Raw genomic sequence first — 18985 nt, 5'->3', positions numbered from 1 at the left:
GTGCGCGGGCCCGGGCCCCGCGGACGCGCCGTTCAGGTCGGGCGGGGGCGGCACTGGGGAGGGCGCACCGCCTCCCGCCGGGCCTGCAGCCCGCCGCCCTCTCCCCCACGGCGGAGCCGCGCCACCGACTCCCCCAAACCCCAGCAGACCACTCCGCCCACGCCCCGGGGACTCCCCCGGTTCCCAACACGGCAGGTGCCTGGAGGTGTCGCTCCTGCTCCTGGCGCAAACTTGGGCAGGGAGCACGGGGGCGACCGGGGTCCCGGCCCCTCGGCCACTCGCAAGCTCGCCGGGTACCTACCCCGCGGCGGCCGCCGCCGCTCCTCGCCCGCTGGAGCGCCGGCCTCGCAGGGAAGGAAAGTGAAAGAGAAACAGCGCTCGCCGAGGCCTGGACGGTCCCGGCGCCCCGTCCGCCCTCCCCCTGCAGGCGGGAGCGCGCCGGCTCCGCGGGGCCACTCGGCTAGGGCCCGATAGGGCGCGGCGGGCCTCAGGGCCCACGGCCGGTGCCGCCTCCAAGGGCAACTCCACCCCCTTGCAACCGCCGGCGCCGCTGGCCGGCCACGCCCCCGGCCACGCCCGCAGGCCACGCCCGCCAGCCCGCGCTCCTCGCACTCGCAGGTGCCGCGGCTGCCCCTCCCGCTGCGTCCCCTCGGCTCCAGCGCCACACGTAGCTTTGGCCAAATTTTATCTCGGTTTTTCGCTCCACCACCAGCCCCTTACGGTTGTTTTCATTTTAACAATGCCTGGTATATTACTCCAGGCGGGTTTAAGGACAACGGTCAGTGCTGAGAATGAGGCATCCTGCGAAATTGTTGACTGAGCTGCTTCTTCCCCACGCCTGTCCCACCTGGCCGCGGCGGGAATGGCGGGTGTGGGGAGGAGGAATGAGACAGCTTTTGATTTGTACCTTATTTAAAAATCACTAACGAACTTGTTACTGTGGGGTGGATCCAGAGTGCACAATTGTTGACAGCTGTAAGCAAGCAGCTCGGTAAGGGTGGGAGTTTTTAGTGAAAAAGTAAATAGTTATGACTCTTTGCAAGGGTCAAAACAAAAACAAAAACAAAAAAACCAGTGGACTTTGAGATCTACAAAAAAACATTCACTGTAAAAAGTGTATTCAAAAGCATGCATTAAAGAATTCCTCAAAGTCATTCAATCCTATTCTGCATTCCACAAATTTATTATTTCTACTACCACTATTTTGCTAAACATAAATTAGACCTGGTTCTTTGCTTCTCAGAAAACTGCAATCCAGTAATCCTAGGGCAACAGGTAAATCAGTGTGGTCTCCACTGATCAAGCAAAAGTTTAACATCCCAAAGAGAATCAGTAAAGAGCAGCTTTCAATCTTGTGTAGTATTTATTAGAAAGAAGAAAAGGTGTTAAAATTACAACATCTTCGTTTCCATAGAAGTGAGAACAGTGATGGCTAGGGAGTTGACAGCAGTGGAGGGGAAGGGGAAATTAATGAAAAGCACTTTATCTCCAATTTACAGGAGTCATCTTCCTTATTACGAGTGATAGATTATGAAGATGGCTCTAGTGGCAAACCAATGAACACAATGACCACTAGTCCAGCAGCCATACAGGGGTTCAAAGATCCATTTCAAATTTAAAATACGCCAAGAAGTAGACCAGGACAGCTTTTTAAAATATCTTATTTATATATAATTAAACTTATGTACAGCAGACATAACATTTAAAAATTACTATTTTTAGTATCATAGCAGGAGCAATACATGTTCTGAAACAGCTTTCAATGACTGTATTTTAAGGCAAAGGTAAACATGACAATTTCCAAGTTGGGTCAACTTCAATAAGTCATAACAATCACAACGAGCATGGAAAACAAATCAGGTCAAGTGGCTTTATAAGTGAAGTGTTAACTCTTCAGATCTTCATCTCAGAGACAAAACAAAGCAATACATGAAGGCCCCTATTTCTAGTTATTTAAAATATATTGTAATATATATGTTACCATATATACTACAATACATACAATATGATTTGGTATTATCCTATTTTGCATATGAACCTATTTAAATATATTTTTAAAGAATAACACTTAATGAAGTCCAGAGGGCTTAAATGTGACTAGTGATCAGCACTGTAAGTGGGGTTAATTAGCATTCCTTGAGGAAATAGCTTGAGGATGGATATTATAAGGACTTATAGTAACAATGGAGGGAGGATGAGGTCACGATTATGCTATAGAGCAGTACCTGAAGTGATGTGGAGGAGCGCTGCCATAAGCGAAAGTGCAAATGGTGGACTTGGAGGTAGGGGACAGAATTACAACCTTTGTAAGGAAATCTGTGCTTTGTATCTTTAGAGGCAGCACGGTTTGTAAAAAAAATGTTCAGTGGTTTCTCCTTGCCCCTCTTCAGCAACTGCCCTACCCCTCCCATTCCAAGAAAAAGAAATGAACACACAAAAAACAAAACAAAAAAAAACTCAAACATCTGTCTGGTTAAGAAAATAATAACAACAGAAAAACAGCAAGAGAGAAAGTTACAAAGGGGCAAGTTTCCAGACCTATGTGTAGGTTCTAAGCATTTAAACAGAAGACTTTCAGCTGCTATGTTGCCTCTCCTCCCCTTGGACCGCTTTCCACTGACTCACCCATTGACTCGGAAGCCTCAGTATGTGGGTGGGGGGGTTCTGCTACCAAATCTCAAGTACCAGTGGGGCTGTCAGATAAACAAAGGCATGGAAGCAACTGGATATACACGCCCAGGAAAAAGATTAAAAAAAATCATAGCTGGGAGTTCCCTTATCACTAATCTACTTCAGCTTTCTCATTTTACAGATGTAGAAATCAATATCCTGAGAAGTGGCAAATTCATAATTATTTCGGTCAAGCCAAGCCCAAAACAAAAGTGCCAGATCCCTATTATTTACACCTCTCAAGAGAACTTCGCAAGTCCAAGAATTTAAGGGAAGGCTGGTACAAAATAAATTAAAGAAAATGAACAATGAGAGAGAAGAATGGACAAAGAGAGGGAGGGAAATAATTGCCTAGGTGGTATTTAGGAGTGAAGTGGCCACTGGTGATTTCCTATCGAAGAAGTGTAATCCTCAAGTGATAACTTTTCACTTGATCATTGATCTGGATTCATCCAGGGAACCACAAATAGCTTTTGATAACCCTCAGAACCATCTGGAGCTATCTGCATACTTAACATGTTTTCATTCATTTATATTTTATGTATGGATTTTTATTTCAGTTAAGGCAGGGCAATGGATGGGTAATTCTATACTAAAAAGTTCACATTCTTTCCTTGTCTAATAAATATAACAGTGAACTCTTGTTTAATGGCATAACATTTTAAAAATAGGGTTATATCTTTCCATTTACCTGAAATATTAAATAAGATGACTTTTTCATTATGGTAAATTATTTTATATACGTAAGTACACTATTTAATCTTCTAACATGGAATATCTCTAACATAAAACTACCCTCTGTAATCTAAAAGTCCTCCTACAGAGATTTTAGAATACATAAAAGTCTCCTATTGGGTCCAAATGTATTTATTTTATGGCCATGGATATTACAGCTCAAAATCTATGATTGCCTAAAACTAGTGATGGAGGAATGGGAAGGGAACAGAGAACTGAAGGACTTCCAATCACCCTTGACCGGTTCTTTTTCTCTCAATGCACCCTTCCTCTGCAATCAATAATTCTCAAGGACTCTCTCTGCTAAATGTCTCTTGAATCCTTCCACTTAACTGACCCTGGTTCCGATTACTATCATCTCTACCCTCCATTACTTCAATGAACTTTCTTACGCAGTCTCCCTACAGCTCTTCTCCACCAAACCTTTCTCCACAGCACAGCCAGAGGACTCTAACTACAAATTTGATCATGCTGCTCTCTAGCTTTAAAAAATCCTTGTTCTTAGGATAAAGCCAAATACTTAACAAGCCCATCACAGAACCGTCACTTCTACAGCCTCTCCCTCAAACTCCATGCTGCAGCCATAATGAACCTTTTTACCCTCTAGTTAAGAGAGAAGGCTCTTCTTTCAAAGTACCCTGTCCCACTTCCCTCACCTTTCCCCACCCTTGCTAAAGCTGGCCAACTCTTACTTATCCTTTAGGTATCAGATGATCTCAAAGGCCACCTTTGAAACAATTATAGAGCAATACATCAAATTTAATAAAATGTTAAATGAAACACGATCAAATGACATAACTCCAGTTGAAACCTGGAGTACCATGGGTGGTCAAGAAATTAGTCCTACATGCTTAAGACTCTGCCAGTTACAAAGACAGCTAGGTAAAATAGTAGAAGCCATGGCTATGAAAAATGAGAAATCCAGAAAAAAAAAAAAAGAGAAATTAAGTCTATATACTAAAAGCGAGTACAGATAAATAGCTTTAAGTGTAGGCTGGATTATGCTACTGTGCAACTAGCTAAATTAATATTTTAAAGTGCTTTAAATACATTATGCTAAAGACACAGACTGACGATTTTTTTTTCTCCTTTAAGAGGCAGAAAAGCTAGCCGCATTTTCTTTACTGTGATTTCAACAGTTGGCTCAAGCAAGTTCCATTTTTACTGAAAAAACAGACTTACTAAAATAGGTACAGACTATAAGGAAAAACTGGATTTACTCCAATCATCAGGGCTATGACATTTTAAAATATCATTATGGAACCACAACTGTTCTTTTGGGAGGCCAGATTAAATCTTTGAAGATCATAAGTGGACAAATAACTTAAATGCAGAAACTAAGAATATTCAATTAAATCTGAATGCAAATGATTCCAAGTTAGGAGTGATTTTAGAAAAGTCAGAAAAAAGTCCCAGCAAAAAAAGGTATGAAATTCAATTGGGGCAAATGCATATCAGAAACTTAGTAACATAAATATTCAAATACCAGAGGAGACTAGGCACATGAATTTTAAAAAGTCCTGATTTTACATTAACTGTGGTGTAGAAAAAAAGACACTAGACTCAGAGTCAAGAAAAAAATGATTTTTAGTCAGGGCAAGTCACTTAACTTCCTTAGCCTTCATTTTCTTCCTATAAAAATTTAGATTAATATTACCATCTTAATCACTGGTCTACAGGGAAGATTTTCTTTATACACTTGTGTTATTATAATGACTGCATAGAAGATGAAATGAGATAATAAAAGTGTTTTTTAAATTGTAAAGAAATGTAAAAATATTACAAGTAGTAATTCTGTGGACCACCACCAGTTGAATAGTACCTAGTAATCCCATAATACCTAGCAGAGGTCTTGATACTTCAATATATCCAAAAAAATCTTTGTAGAATGAACAAGACATTCCAACCATGGCAATGGATCTACGATACAGCATAAAATAAGGCATGCAATGGTCAGAAAGTACTCTTTCCTCTGCACTCAATATTCATCACATCCAATTCTTAAAATCAAGATGGAGAAATCTAAGTTCACTAAACAATTCGAAGTTGTACAAAGAAAACCAATCCCCCTCCCCCAATTTTTAATAATTTGGATTAGTTCAACAATGCAGAGTGCCGTGTTAAATCTTTATTCGCTCCCCTCAAATGAAAGAGTAGCAGAAATGTTTTCCATTAAAATGCCAATTCTCCAGGCAGGATTGTAATTGAGCCCTTATGAACCATCTCTTGAACTATTGGTTCCCAGCTCACCAGGATTTGTAGACTTCTTAAATCCATAAGGTAGGTAAAAGGCCAGGGAAGCACAGGAGGATTTGGTTATGAGTTAGCACTTTAGCGGAGTATTAACTCTAACATGTTGCTGGCAGGGTGGCTGGGGGGCCCACAGGAGGAAAGAGTATCTGAAAGAGGATGGCAAACCACCAAAGATGACTTTCTCTCTTATACTTCACAAGTTCATCTTGGATCAAAAACAAAAACAAAAAAATCTCAAAAAAAAAAAAAAAAAAGCAAATTAGTGTCTTCATACTGTCTTCAACTATTCAAAGACTTAATGACTAAGATACTGGTTGATTTTTGTATAGGTTTGCAGAAAAGCTAAGAGAAAACTGGCCTAAATTAAAGCAAGGGACTTTAGCTATTATATAAAACAGACATTCTTAATTCTTGACCTTCAAAGTGAGAAACCATACAATAGTCTCAGAAGTTGTAATAACTTGTCCTTGATATTTCAAGAAGAAACAATATTTGTCTTCAATGGTTTCTTCAATTTCATTGTTGAAAGAGGTTATCTGGAAAGAGGTTGACTGGAAAAGCCGCTGATGGTTATCAAATCTTACTTTCATAATGTCTTTATGAGAAGCTGAAATAAGCAGCAGTATCAAAACATCTTAGGTTAGATGATAATGACAATACAAGAATTTACAGAAAAGTAGTTAAGAGAACATAAGCTCCATGAGGGCAAGACTTTTATCATTACTGCTTTGTCCCTTGAATCAGGCCTAAAATATAATAGGCTCTCATTAAATATTTGCTGAATGAATAAAAAAACAAATAAATAAAATCTGACTTTGTAGTCAAGACTGCTCACATTCAAATTCTGGCACAATCTCTTACTGGCTATGTGTCATAGGGCAAAGAACTATTCTGTATCTGTTTTCTTATCACTTAAATGTATATAACAAAAGCATATATCTCATAGGAATTTTTAAGAAGGTTATATAAAATAATACAGGTAATGCACTTAGTACATAGTAAGCAAACAAATGCTTGCTGAATTAATTTTAAGAGTTTCATATCTGTATACGCTTTCCTGCTATTTGGACAAAACAACAATGAAAAATTGGGATATAATTTAGGGCCTAATGACAAACAAATGCCTTAGTACAATATATTTACTTTTAGGATGTCCATGGAGGCAACAGTCACCTAACTTTCCTGCCAGGTGCCTTTTCTCCTCCAAGAATTTTAAAATAAGGTTTCTCCCTAGTGGTAAATGAGTAAAATATGAAAATCATGGCTTAAATTGCCCACTCAAGATGAAATCAAGAAATAGTGTGTACACAAACGTCTAAAGAGTTTTATGAACACTCAAAGCTCTGAGTGTCTTAGGGAGGCAAGACTGAAATATGATATATTTAGGAAACTAAAACTTAATTATATTCTACCATCTGGAATAACTTTGTGTAAATAGAATAAGAATGATGATCAAGAAGCACACAAAAGGAAAGTACAAAGTGCAAGATGTGGGCAGTGTGTAGGCAACACTGTCTTGGACAGGGAGACACTGAACTTGGTAAACTCTGAACTAGTCACCAGAGAGGTATGCTTAATCCTACCCAGGAATGGTCATGAGACCTGAATTATCATCCTTCATCTTTGGCTCTGACGCCAATGACCACAAAGTCACTTTCTGAGTATTTGTGTTCTCTTGGACCAAAACACTGGGAGCAAATACCCGAACTTCCAAGTTAATATTTTGTGACTATTCCATTGTAAATTTTAAGATTTCCTTTTTAATATTAATTGACTAATATCAAGGCATCACACTGTATTCTTCAGAGAAAGATGTGCTATTTTAGAGCTGAGGACATTTTAAAAAGTTGATCAACTTACCCTAGACCAAGTCGAGTAGTGAGTCAAGGACAAGGCTAGACATTTTCCTGTTTCTGTAAAGCATATTTCCTTCAACTAAAAAAATTATAGATAAGCCAGTCATAAAAGGACAAATATTACATGATCCCACTTATATGAGGTACCTAGAATAGTTGAATTCATAAAGCCAGAAAGTAGAACGGTGGCTCCAGAGACTGTGGGGAGCAGGGAACAGAGAGTAATTTTATAAAGAATACGAAATTTCAGTTTGTGAAGATGGAAAAATCCTGGTGATAGATGGTGGTGATGATTGTACAACAATAAAAATATACTTAATGCCACTGAACTACACACATAAAATGGTTAAATGATAAGGTTTCTGTAATGCGTATCTTATTAAAAAATTATGGGGGAAAAAACTTCCTTTTTAAAAAAAGTAAAAGAAAATCCTCAACAAACAGTAAGACTCTTGGCAAGTCACTTCATGAACCTTAATCTGCTCATCTATAAAATCTCTTTAGACTTGGAAAACATGACCCCTAAGAGGCCTTGATGAAGTTCTTCAATCATATGGCTGTACCATTTTGAAGCATTACCTAAAGACAGGGATCAGCAAATTTTACCTTTAATGGGTTATATGGTAAAATTTTAGGCTTTGTGGACTGTATGGTTTCTATTCCAACTATTCAACTCTGCTCATATAGGGCAAAAGTTTCCAAAATCAATATGTAAACGATGGATGTGGCTGTGTTCCAATAAAACTTTATTTAAGAAACAGGCAGTGAACCAGATTTGGCCCCTGGGCTATAGTTTGCCAATTCCTGACCTAGAGAATATCTCTGTGAACATGTATTGATCACAGCAATTAAGTATTATTATGTGTTAAATATGGCACAGATTTGTTCTAAATGCCTGTTATGGGTTGAACTGACATGTTATTGAAGGCCTAACCCCCAGTACCTGTAAATGTAACTTTATTTGGAAATAAGGTCTTTGACAATACAATCAAGTTACAATGAGGTCATACTAGGGTAGCTGGGCTCTTAATGCAACAGGACTAGTGTGCTTACAGGAACAGGAGAGAGACAGGGAGAATGCCAGATGAAGACACAGACACACGGAGCGAAGATGGCCATATGATGACACAGGCAGAGGCTGAAGCAGCGGCACCAGAACTGCACGTTGTGGGGTAGGGGGTGGAAGGGAATAAATGCAACTTATACTGCACTTAATTCTAGATATTCTTTTGGATCAGTTCAAAGGGATCTGATGTAGACTGATACACTATCTGGCATAGAAGTAATTTGTGCTACATATAGCTGAATAGTTTACAGAAATTACTTGATATATATACATAAACATATACCTATATGTGCACATACACATAGTACATTTTAAAGTGCACACTAAGAATTAGAGAGGTATTTCTTCTAACAATACAGTCCCACTCACTTTTAACTGATTATCTCTTCTGTTTTATAAGACACAAATAAATATCTTCTTCGAGACTAACTGACAACTGTTGATTTCAGTAAATGCACAGCATTATATTTGGAGGGCTATACTGGAACTATTAGCATGCATAAAACTTGACCCTTGAAACCATTTAAATTGCACATAAGAATGCTCCATACCACACATGGAAACATCTATAATATTCAGAATCAAAATATAGACAAGTAGCACTTAGGAAGTAAAACTTACTGTGATAAACAAAAATGTAAAGTGTTTTTAATGATATCTTTTGTAGATGCTCTTCCTTCAGGTAGTATAATACTCATGCTGTACAAATTTTTCATATAATTGTTAGAAGTGAAGTGCAACTTATTCATATCTGTAATTTACAAAGACAAGCTTAGTAAAAATTCAAACTTCTTACTAGATGAATTAAACTTACTTTCAGCTAAAAATCAGTTAAAAGAAAGAAAAGCTTCAAGGAAAGTATGAAAAGAATTCCTACTTTTATAGACAGAGCTGCCTTCCATTTTCTTATCCGCCCCAAGTATAAACACAACAAACAGAATTAGCATGCATGAGTTATCTAAGTTAGGCACTACAATTCTTGTACAGATATTCACAGTTGTTTTCCGTTTTGATTTATTCAGATTCAATTCTCTATCTCACCCCTGTCAGCACAGCTGCCTCTGGGTACAAAATACAAAATATTAACTAAGAAACAAAAAGGCAAGCAAACAAACTTCCAGTTACTTTTGGACCAATAATTCGCTTCCTCTGACCAGCATAAGAGTTCTCTGTGGCTATTTAGGGACACTCCTAATTACTTTGACCAAACAATTTCTGAATGACTATCGAGCATGATCATTCCTAAAATCTCTGAAATGGAGATGCAGTGAAAACAGAATGGCTTAACTTGACAGTCACCTTGTATGCTTTCCTGTTCCTTCCTACAGAGGCTGGAAATCATGGTGACACCTCTCAATTCCTGTCTTCAACCCCATCCAAGCAAAAGGTAACTCCACAAAGCCTCCTCAAGCTTCACCCCATGAAGCTTTCAACAAATAAAAACTTATCCTGCATATCAAAGTCAGCTTTCTAAAGCAAAGCTGCCACTACTTCTCTCTCTTGCCTAATAACAGATGTAAGGAGCTCTGCCAAGTACCCAGCACTGTGCTAAGCACTTTATGTGATTACTATTACTTTTATTCCTTACAGCAACCCTGTGAGGTAAAAAAAATCATTGTTTTCATTTTAGAAATGAGGAAACCGTGGCACAGAGAGTTTGCATGACAACCAGGGTCATGGCTCAGGATAACTGGGGGAAGGGGACCCATCAAAGCAGCTCCAGGACCTTCCTTGTGCTGCAGGACAATCTTCCAGACCACTTTGCTGTGCAGCAGCATTACGCCTCTGGGCCCGGAACCAGACAAGCTTTGTCACCTTATCTCCACTCTTTCCAGCACAGAACCTCCACTCCGCAAGTGGACCAGGCTCCTTACTGTCCTGCAAACACAAGGTGAATGTCAACCTCTAGCCTTTGTTTACACTGCTCCCCATGAAGGGAATGCTCTTCCTTCTTATCCTCCTTCTCTTCACCATCCATTAAAGCCAACTGCAATTCTACGACTTCCCAAACTGTTCTTTCTTTCAGCCTTTTCACTTCGTTTGAGTTGCTTTTCTCCTGGAGATTCACGCACCTGATATCTAACTAGTTCAGTATTAATATTGTTTTATGTTTGTGTAATCTATTAAGTCAAATGGTAAATGACCTGAAGGCAGAGACAGAGACGGCCCAGCACAGGTCTGTGAACTTAGCAGATGTTCAATAAATCCTGACTGAATTTATAATACCCTCTATAGCAATACAGTAAATAAAATTAATGCAGCATACTGCTATGAAATCACATTCTAAGACATCATCTCAAGACTTTTTGGGTAAAATTAAAGGTGCACATAACTTCCAGAGTATTCTTCAACCTAACGACCAATTCCCCCTGTTAATATAGTCAACTAGGCAGGCACTTCTGTGTTTGGATATAGCAAGTCAGTCTATGCATATGTGCGTGCATAAACAACCAGGGACTGACATTCGAGCAATGTTCAAATACAGCACTGGAAATATAAGAAGGGATCCAAGTTTGTTGAAATCAAAATGATGTTTTGAAAAAGCTGATAAGATGAGAAATGAAAATAAAATGTACTCAGTTTCCATTCCTTTTTGCTTTGGATCATTTATTTAACAAACATTTCCTAAAACCTACATGTTAAACACTGTTTTGGGCACTGTGAAGGATGTTGATGTAGTCCTCCTAAGTGTGTGTGTGTGTGTGTGTGTGTGTGTGTGTGTGTGTGTAGCAACTCACCCATCAAAGAATTTTTCAATGTCAGAATGAGATATTCTTCTATACTAGAATGACAGAATAGGTGAAACTTGCTCTCCTACTTACTACTATCACCAGAATTCATCGACAGGTTATAAAGATATACAGAGATCTGAATCAAAATCTGAAACATTTCTGATTTTCAGTGACTTCTTTTTTTTTAAAGGAGAGAATGAGAGAGAACAAACAGCAGAAAGCAGGTAAGGGCTAACTGGTACCAGGTATCTCACACTCAAGGCACTGAAACAGCCTCTGCTCCATAGGGGCTTGGCCCCCAGCCATGGCCAAGCTCCTGAATACCCTAATAGTGGCCTGCAAAAGCGCAGGTCCTGCTGGCCTAATGCTTCTGTAGCGACTATGGAACCTCTGTGAGGCAATCATCTCTTACTAGGCTAAGCCAATTATACAGTTTGAAACTAGAAATCTTCAGGTGGCATCCTAACAAAGAAAACCTATCTACTTGTTTACGTGTCTAACTAGGAGATTTCCAGGTTAGCTTTTAGAGGTAACGTTTTCATAGTGTGGCTCTATTAAACACCCTCTGTAGCACACACATTACTCAGAGAGAAAGAATAAAATCCCTACTCATTCCACATAGTTCCATGAACCTGTAAACATGTGCTGTGACCAAGAAAGGGATCACAAGAGCCACAGCACTTTCTGTTAGAGAAGGGGGCTCTAGCAGGAGGTGGATTCTTTGCAATAAGGGGAAGAGTGCCTAGCATCCCTCAGCAGGGAAGTTGGGAGCAGCCTTCTGGAAAAAAGGGAAGCTAACAAAGAGTACTGGGACACATGAAGTTGTGAATTATTCATAACCAGAAATTTCCCAGCTTTACGCAAGTCTAATACTATCATTAGCTATCTATCTAAATGCCAGAAAAGGCAACAAAAGATAAGAATGGTACAGACCAAAACAAACAAACACCAAACAATAACAAAACTTTCATTTTAACAAGTTTAACAATCTTCCGGATTCTGCTAGTGAACTGGTATGTGCACATCAGCTCCACACCCACTTGTTCTCCAGTGCTTATTAGCAGCAGCTAAACTAGGATGACTATACAATTTTATATCAACAGCGTCTTAGTTCAGGCTGCTACAACAAAATTCCATAAACTGGGAGGCTTATAAACAACAGAAATTTATTTCTTACAGTTCTGGAGGCTGGAAGTTGGAGACCAGGGTGCCGGCTCAGCTGGGTTCTAATGAGAGCCCTCGTCCAGGTTGCAGACAGCAGACTACTGCTGTATCCACACATGGCCAAGGACAGAGAAGAGGAAGCAAGGTCTCTCCTGATTCTCAGGGCACTAATCCCTTTTGTGAGGACTCCACCCTCATGACTTTATCTAATCCTAATTACCTCCTAATACCATCATATTAGACAGAAGGATTTCAGTATGTGAACTTGGGGGAACAGACATTCAGCTCATTACAGTAAGTGTCCTCTGATGTCTGATGCATCCTCTAAGACTTCCACAGAGAGATGCCCTTGCTTGTAAAATTCTCTTCTATAAGGAAGATCCCATCCATTCTTAATAAAATAAAGAGGAAAGGTAAAAGTCAGTTAAGTAAATGAAACTATGTCAGGAAAAAAAGGATTACTGATAAAAAGGTAAATAGATTAAACAAGATCACTAAGAAATACAAAATACCATATACATTTGGAATTTTTATGAATGTAGTGGTCACAAACTGCAGATGGCCAGAGTGGTAATAACAATCTGTCTAGAAATGGCTTTAAAAGGGAAAAAGAAAATTATTTGACCAAAAGCCACTGAAATATGCCACTGACAGGAAGCCCATAATTTCTGCAGAGAAAAAAAAAGAAAAAGAAAAAAAAAGCTGAATATTTATTTTTATTTTTTGATAAGGAGAGCTCAAATTGCCTAACTTCCCTTGACGACAATAAAGTTCAGTCTGACTAATGGAGAACACTGGTAGATACATATACATCCTTCACTGAGGTTGTCACTATTTCCCCTGATTCCAGGTATCAGGAGCTAAAGCCAGATCCCTGAAAGGTCAAGATTTCTAGGGAAACGCAAAAACAAGAGTGAGTGAGGGGAATACAGCATTCTTCATTATCGTGATTCCTGAGAATCAAGTAGCCAGGGTGAGCTGGCTCTTCTTCCCCATCCTGCCTACCAGAACTCATGGGCACTTCAAAACATCAGGCTCTTCTGTGTTAACGAGGCATATTTTTTGTCCTAATACAGGAAGAGCCAGACATGTTTTAAATCTTCCAGATCAGCCTACAGGCTCCTATACCTTTGCTACTTCAACTGTAATCCACAGACCATCAGCATCAAGATCACCAGGGAGCTTGTTAGGAATGCAGAATCTGGGGCCCCAGGTGATTCCTACACAATTAAAATTTCAGAAGCACTGTGAAAGTACTAAAAATATTTCTTACTCCTGGGATTAGCTATTTCTCTCCCCAGATACTAGGGATCAGTACAGTTAGACCAATCTAACAATCTGAACATTAAAATGAATGATGAAATGGATTATAAACACTGATTTGAAAGAAAAGAATCCATGAGTCCATATTTCTAATAAGGAAATAAACAAATGGGTAAAATGAAAGCTCTTCTTTACAATAGAATGCCAACATATGTAAGGAATGAATGAGTTAGAAACTCACCATTTTGCAACCACCATTGTTATAACAGATTCAGGGAAGAATCTTCAAAGATCCTAAAACCATTAGGTAAAAGTTTGTTGGGGAGTACAATAGTTACATAGTTTTACAGTATCACTCAACAGATTATTTCTGAATTACAAAGGGAAAAAGGTACCTTTATGGTGAAGAAATCTGTTGGACACCACCTAAACCAAGTGACCAGCTGACATCATGTACCTGCTGAGGTGAAAAACTTAGACTAGGATCTCACCTATGTAATAGTTCTGCTCAAAATGCAAAACCTGACTCTAATCATGAGGAAATATAAAATAAGCCCACATCGAGGGACATTTTACAAAATAAATGGTCTGTACTTTTCAAAAATGTTAATGTCATAAAAGAAAAACTGTGAAAGATTAAAGAGGCTTGATAACTAAATGCGATGTGTGATCCTGGACTGTTTCCTGGATTGAGACTTCCTTCCTGTTGTTACATGTATATTACTGTTATAAAGAACATCATTCAGATCAGTCTGACATTAAGTAATACTACTGTAGCAATGTTACATTTCCTGAATATAGTAATTGTATCTCCTTTTTAGGTGATACAAACTGAAGTATTTAGAGGTGAAGGGTCATATCTGCAACTTATTTTCAAATAGTTCTGTGAGAATTTTAACTCTATCTATCTATCTATCTATCTATCTATCTATCTATCTATCTATCTATCTATATATATAGAGAGAGAAAATGTGGCAAAATGTTAAAAAAAAAAGTAATCTAAGTTAAAGATATGTGGATGTTCACTGAACTATTTCAGCAACTTTTCCATAGATTTTGAATTTATCAAAATAAGAAGTTCGAAATAGAAACAGCAAATAATCAACAAGTAATGCAATCACAAATGCCCCCCAATCCCACAACCTTCTAGTAGAATACAGAATACTCTCACTAACTGTACCCTCTCCTCACCCAAAGTGGTCTCGAATTTGAATACAAGCAAATAAAAGGCTGAAAAATTTCTCTTTAAAAGATTTTTTTTTAATGAAAAAGCAATTTATAAGCTAAAAGCCTCTTCGCTGAAAATGCACCTTCTGATTCCTTCTATAATATACCATGACATGTTACCGTCACAGAAAATAGAGCGGTGAAGCAGCCAGAGACCCTGTTCTGATGGAACTTATATTCTAATAGGACACAGACAACAAACAAATAAACAATGTCAGGTCATCATTGAATGCTATAAAGAAAAACAAAGCTGAGAGGAACTGCAGGGGAGTGCTATTTAACATAGGATGGTCAGAGAAAGACTGTAGTCAGGTGACATTGAGCAGAGACATCTGAATGTGGTGAAGGACTCAACTGTGCAGGTCACTGGGGAAAGAGTATACTATGTAGAGGGCACAGCATGTGCAAAGGCACAGAGGCGGGATGCTGCTGAGGCTAGAGCAGAGAGAATAAGGAGAGGGTAGGAGATGAGGTCAGAGGTCATGTAGTCCCTCACTGTCCATTATCAAGACTTTCTTGTTTGCTCTGATAAGCTGATTGCTTCCTCTCAGCTTTTCTACCTGTCCAAAGTGTGGCTTGCTCTGGACAGCCAACTATGCAGTCCCATAACGAAGGCACCATTGAGGAGAAACAGCCCAGTTTGCTCTGCTCAGTGTGCAAGGCTCTGTGCAGGCTTACCCTTTCTCCTAATTCCATTTTAGGTGCTTTCTTCTGTATACTAGGAAACACACTCTGCCTAACTTCTTTCTCCCTTCCACTCTCTTTTAACCCTCAAAGTCTCAAAAATATTCTTGTTGGTTTAGGAGGTTAAAAATTATAGATAAGCCTTATCATAGTTGATAGCTTAAGAGTTATCATGACAACATCCAGTGCTAGTTTTCACAGAAATCATCATCTATTTCTGGATGTTAAGCTTTGATGGGGATTGAAGCACTATAAAACATTAGTACCATGAACATAAAAATGTCTTTGAAAACACCCAGAAAGTGCTTCAGAAAACAACTGGACCCACCTCTCCATTGTCCTTTAATCAAACCCACATTTCCTCAAGTTCTGCCATTGAGCTCCTTGAAGGCCAGGTCATCCTGTTTAGTCTTTTATTCCTAGTAACAAGTACAGAGCCTGGCATACAGTAGTTCTTCAATAACCACTTGTAGATAAAGATTAAAAAGCTAATTTCTTAAAGCTGATGAGAGTTGCCTAATGTTAATGTACTGTGCTTTTATCCTTATTAATTGCAAATATACCGTAAATGATTCAGATGCAGTCTGATGCAAGGCATGCTGCTTGGCACATAGTAGGAACTTACTAGGTATTAGATGGATGGAGGGACGGTTAGATGGATGACCCACTGAGTATTAGACAGGAGTTGTATGTGTTGGCCTGTGAAACTCATCATTTAGAATATTTATAACATTGTTTCTAGAGGAAAAAATATACCTTGATCTTAGTTCATAATAATTAGTTTATAAATGAACTTTGAGGTACAACTGTCACTTGTAATATTAACATCTGGGACTACGGATAGGCTTTTCTCATAGACTACACATGAGGGGTTTAGAGTGACATAACTGGTTTGGGGAGGAGTGGCAGATCTTTGCTCCATGAGCTGAGTCAAGTGTATAGAGATTAAAGTTTGCTAATAATCTGGAAACTCAGAAAAAAGGAAATTAATTCAATAATATGCTTTCCAACTATTTGGGAGCAACTATGCTCAAGAATGAATGGCATGGAGAATCAAAGAAATGAGATTTTTGCCAAATTTCGCGACTCTAGTGACAGGTAGATATATATAATCAATGCTTTAAAAATCATTATATTTATAGATCAAATCTCATTGTACTGAAAGGACTAGGATGCTAAACCTATATGACATGTAATTTGATTTACATATAAATTTTTAAAAAGTGTATATAGATAAAATTATAAATTTACTAATTACATATATATGTGTGTATATATATGTATATATGTAATTATGTTTCTTAAACTTGGGGACCTCACAGTATCAATTCTAAAAGTACTCATTTTCAGAAAAAGCAACTGAAACAGTAAAGGGGGAAGAAATTTGAGAAAATGGGCAGAGCAAGAATGAATTGGAAGTGGGGGAACTCTGGCTATGTAAAACTAATTGGTTTTATCCTCTGAGCTATTCCTCTCAGCATGTTCGGGGTTTCCATGCTCATCACCTTCCAAGACTCTTGAGAACCAAAGGCTTGTATGGATAGAAATGGCTCTACCATTTCCTATCAATTTATTTCCCATTTTGGTAGTCTCCAAACAGGCTAATCAAAACAAACAAACAAACAAAATGCTGTAGAATAGTGGTCCCCAACCTTTTTGGTGCCAGGGACAGGTGCTCCTATGAGAATCTAATGCCTGATGATCTGAGGTGGAGCTGAGGCAGTGTTGCTAGTGGCTAAGGGACAGCTGCAAATACAGATGAAGCTGATCTAGCTTGCTTGCTACTCACCTCCTGCTGTGCAGCCCCATTCCCAACAGGCCACAGACCCGTACCAGTCTGTGCGGCACGGGGGCGGAGGGTGGGGGTGCGGTGTTGGGGACCCCTGTTGTAGAGAATAGAGGAATTTGATACAGATGACTAATAAGAGAACTTAAAAGATATGCTATGTATGTCTCTATGATTCTTACGGTTTGGCAAAGCCCTTGATTAAAAATCTAACCACATTCCGCATTCGCAGCATTTGAAATCATCTGTCCATTGTCAAGTTCTAAATCTGTTCTCTGGTTTGTGATGGAGTACAAGTTGACATGCAGTGATTCAGTCACCCCTGAAATATTTTGTTGAGGGCCTACCATGTACGAGGTACTGTGCAGCTGCCTCGAACATAATGGTGAATTGAACAGACATGACTCTGTCCCCATGCAGTTTACATTCTAGAAGAATTGAATATTAATTACCTATCAAGTAAATATTAGTTAAGAGTTTTTAAAATAGTTGAGAGCAAACTTCTAATAAAAAGGGGAGGGACTAACATATGAAATTTTTCATGACATCCTTAGGATCACACAGCTTTACTAATTCAAGTGACTTTAAGCGTCATGAGTTCAACCTATTATCCAATCCCGGGATCCTATCTAAGATGTCCCTAACAAATCATTCCCTTCCCCACTGCAAGTCTCTCAGAAGATTTTATGAGTAGAGAATGGACAGAAATGTATACAAATTAAACACTGTATTCATAATTCTAAAAAAATATTTATAAAAGAATATTCAAAAACATGTTCTCTAAATTTTATCATCCTTATTTGTAGTTCTGGTTGCATGAAATAGAACATTTTTATAATTTTTGATATCACGCTCTACAAACTCAATCAACTACAATAAACAACAATTAGCTGTACAGTCACATTACAAAAACTGTATAAAAGTGTTACATTAGCTTACACTGACATAACACACATTTCAGAAATGTGGGTCTTGCTGAAATCATTAGGTTCACAATTAAGCCCAACTTAAAATAATCAGGTTTAAAACTTTTAACTACCTATATCTGCTTCTGTTCTCCACAGAATGCCTATATTAAAAGAACAAAAGATCTATAAAATATACTTCAATTTTGAAATTACAATAGAAAGCAAAGTTGTTAGAGGAAGTAGAGAACAGTAAGAAAGGAAATTTCCATTAGTAGGTAGTTGTTTTTTGGGGATACTGTATTCAAAAAGTTAAAAATGTAACTCATATACAAATATAAACTGACCATGTGTCAAAAATTTACTAAAATCATTAAGAAAAAAACAGCAGGATGATCAGGATGGTCAGTGGAATACAGGGAAGACTGAAGTATACATAGTCAATGAAAGACAGAATACTGAAATAAGATTGCTAATCCATATATAAAACTGGTTAACATATCCTATAAGTCAACAAAAACTCTAAACTTTGGGGGTCATCTTCTCTATTAGATAGAAATAACTTGCAAGTTATCAATCTACGATTTACTTCGAACTGCAAAGAATCTGGGTCCTAATCAATAGTAAACAGTAAATTAAATAAA

General features: G+C 38.4%; 1 protein-coding gene across 5 annotated transcripts in view; it reads right to left on the bottom strand.

Annotated features, from left to right (window-relative positions):
* The window catches only part of PCGF5 (polycomb group ring finger 5), a 103117-nt gene that overhangs the window by 59525 nt on the left and 24607 nt on the right, over nucleotides 1–18985 (bottom strand). For 4 of the 5 annotated variants that reach the window (XM_036222028.1, XM_036222029.1, XM_036222030.1 and 1 more), the window contains exon 1: nucleotides 302–466. The exons of the other annotated variant lie outside the window; for it this stretch is intronic. The gene's annotated coding sequence lies outside the window, so the exon portion shown is untranslated. Of the gene's footprint in view, nucleotides 1–301; nucleotides 467–18985 lie in introns of those variants that run through there. 5 annotated transcript variants of the gene reach the window in all.

The sequence above is a fragment of the Rousettus aegyptiacus genome, unplaced genomic scaffold (assembly GCF_014176215.1).
Source record: "Rousettus aegyptiacus isolate mRouAeg1 unplaced genomic scaffold, mRouAeg1.p scaffold_m13_p_6, whole genome shotgun sequence".
Taxonomy (NCBI): domain Eukaryota; kingdom Metazoa; phylum Chordata; class Mammalia; order Chiroptera; family Pteropodidae; genus Rousettus; species Rousettus aegyptiacus.
The sequence above is the reverse complement of the archived record's forward strand: the minus strand, read 5'-3'. Positions and strand labels throughout refer to the sequence as shown.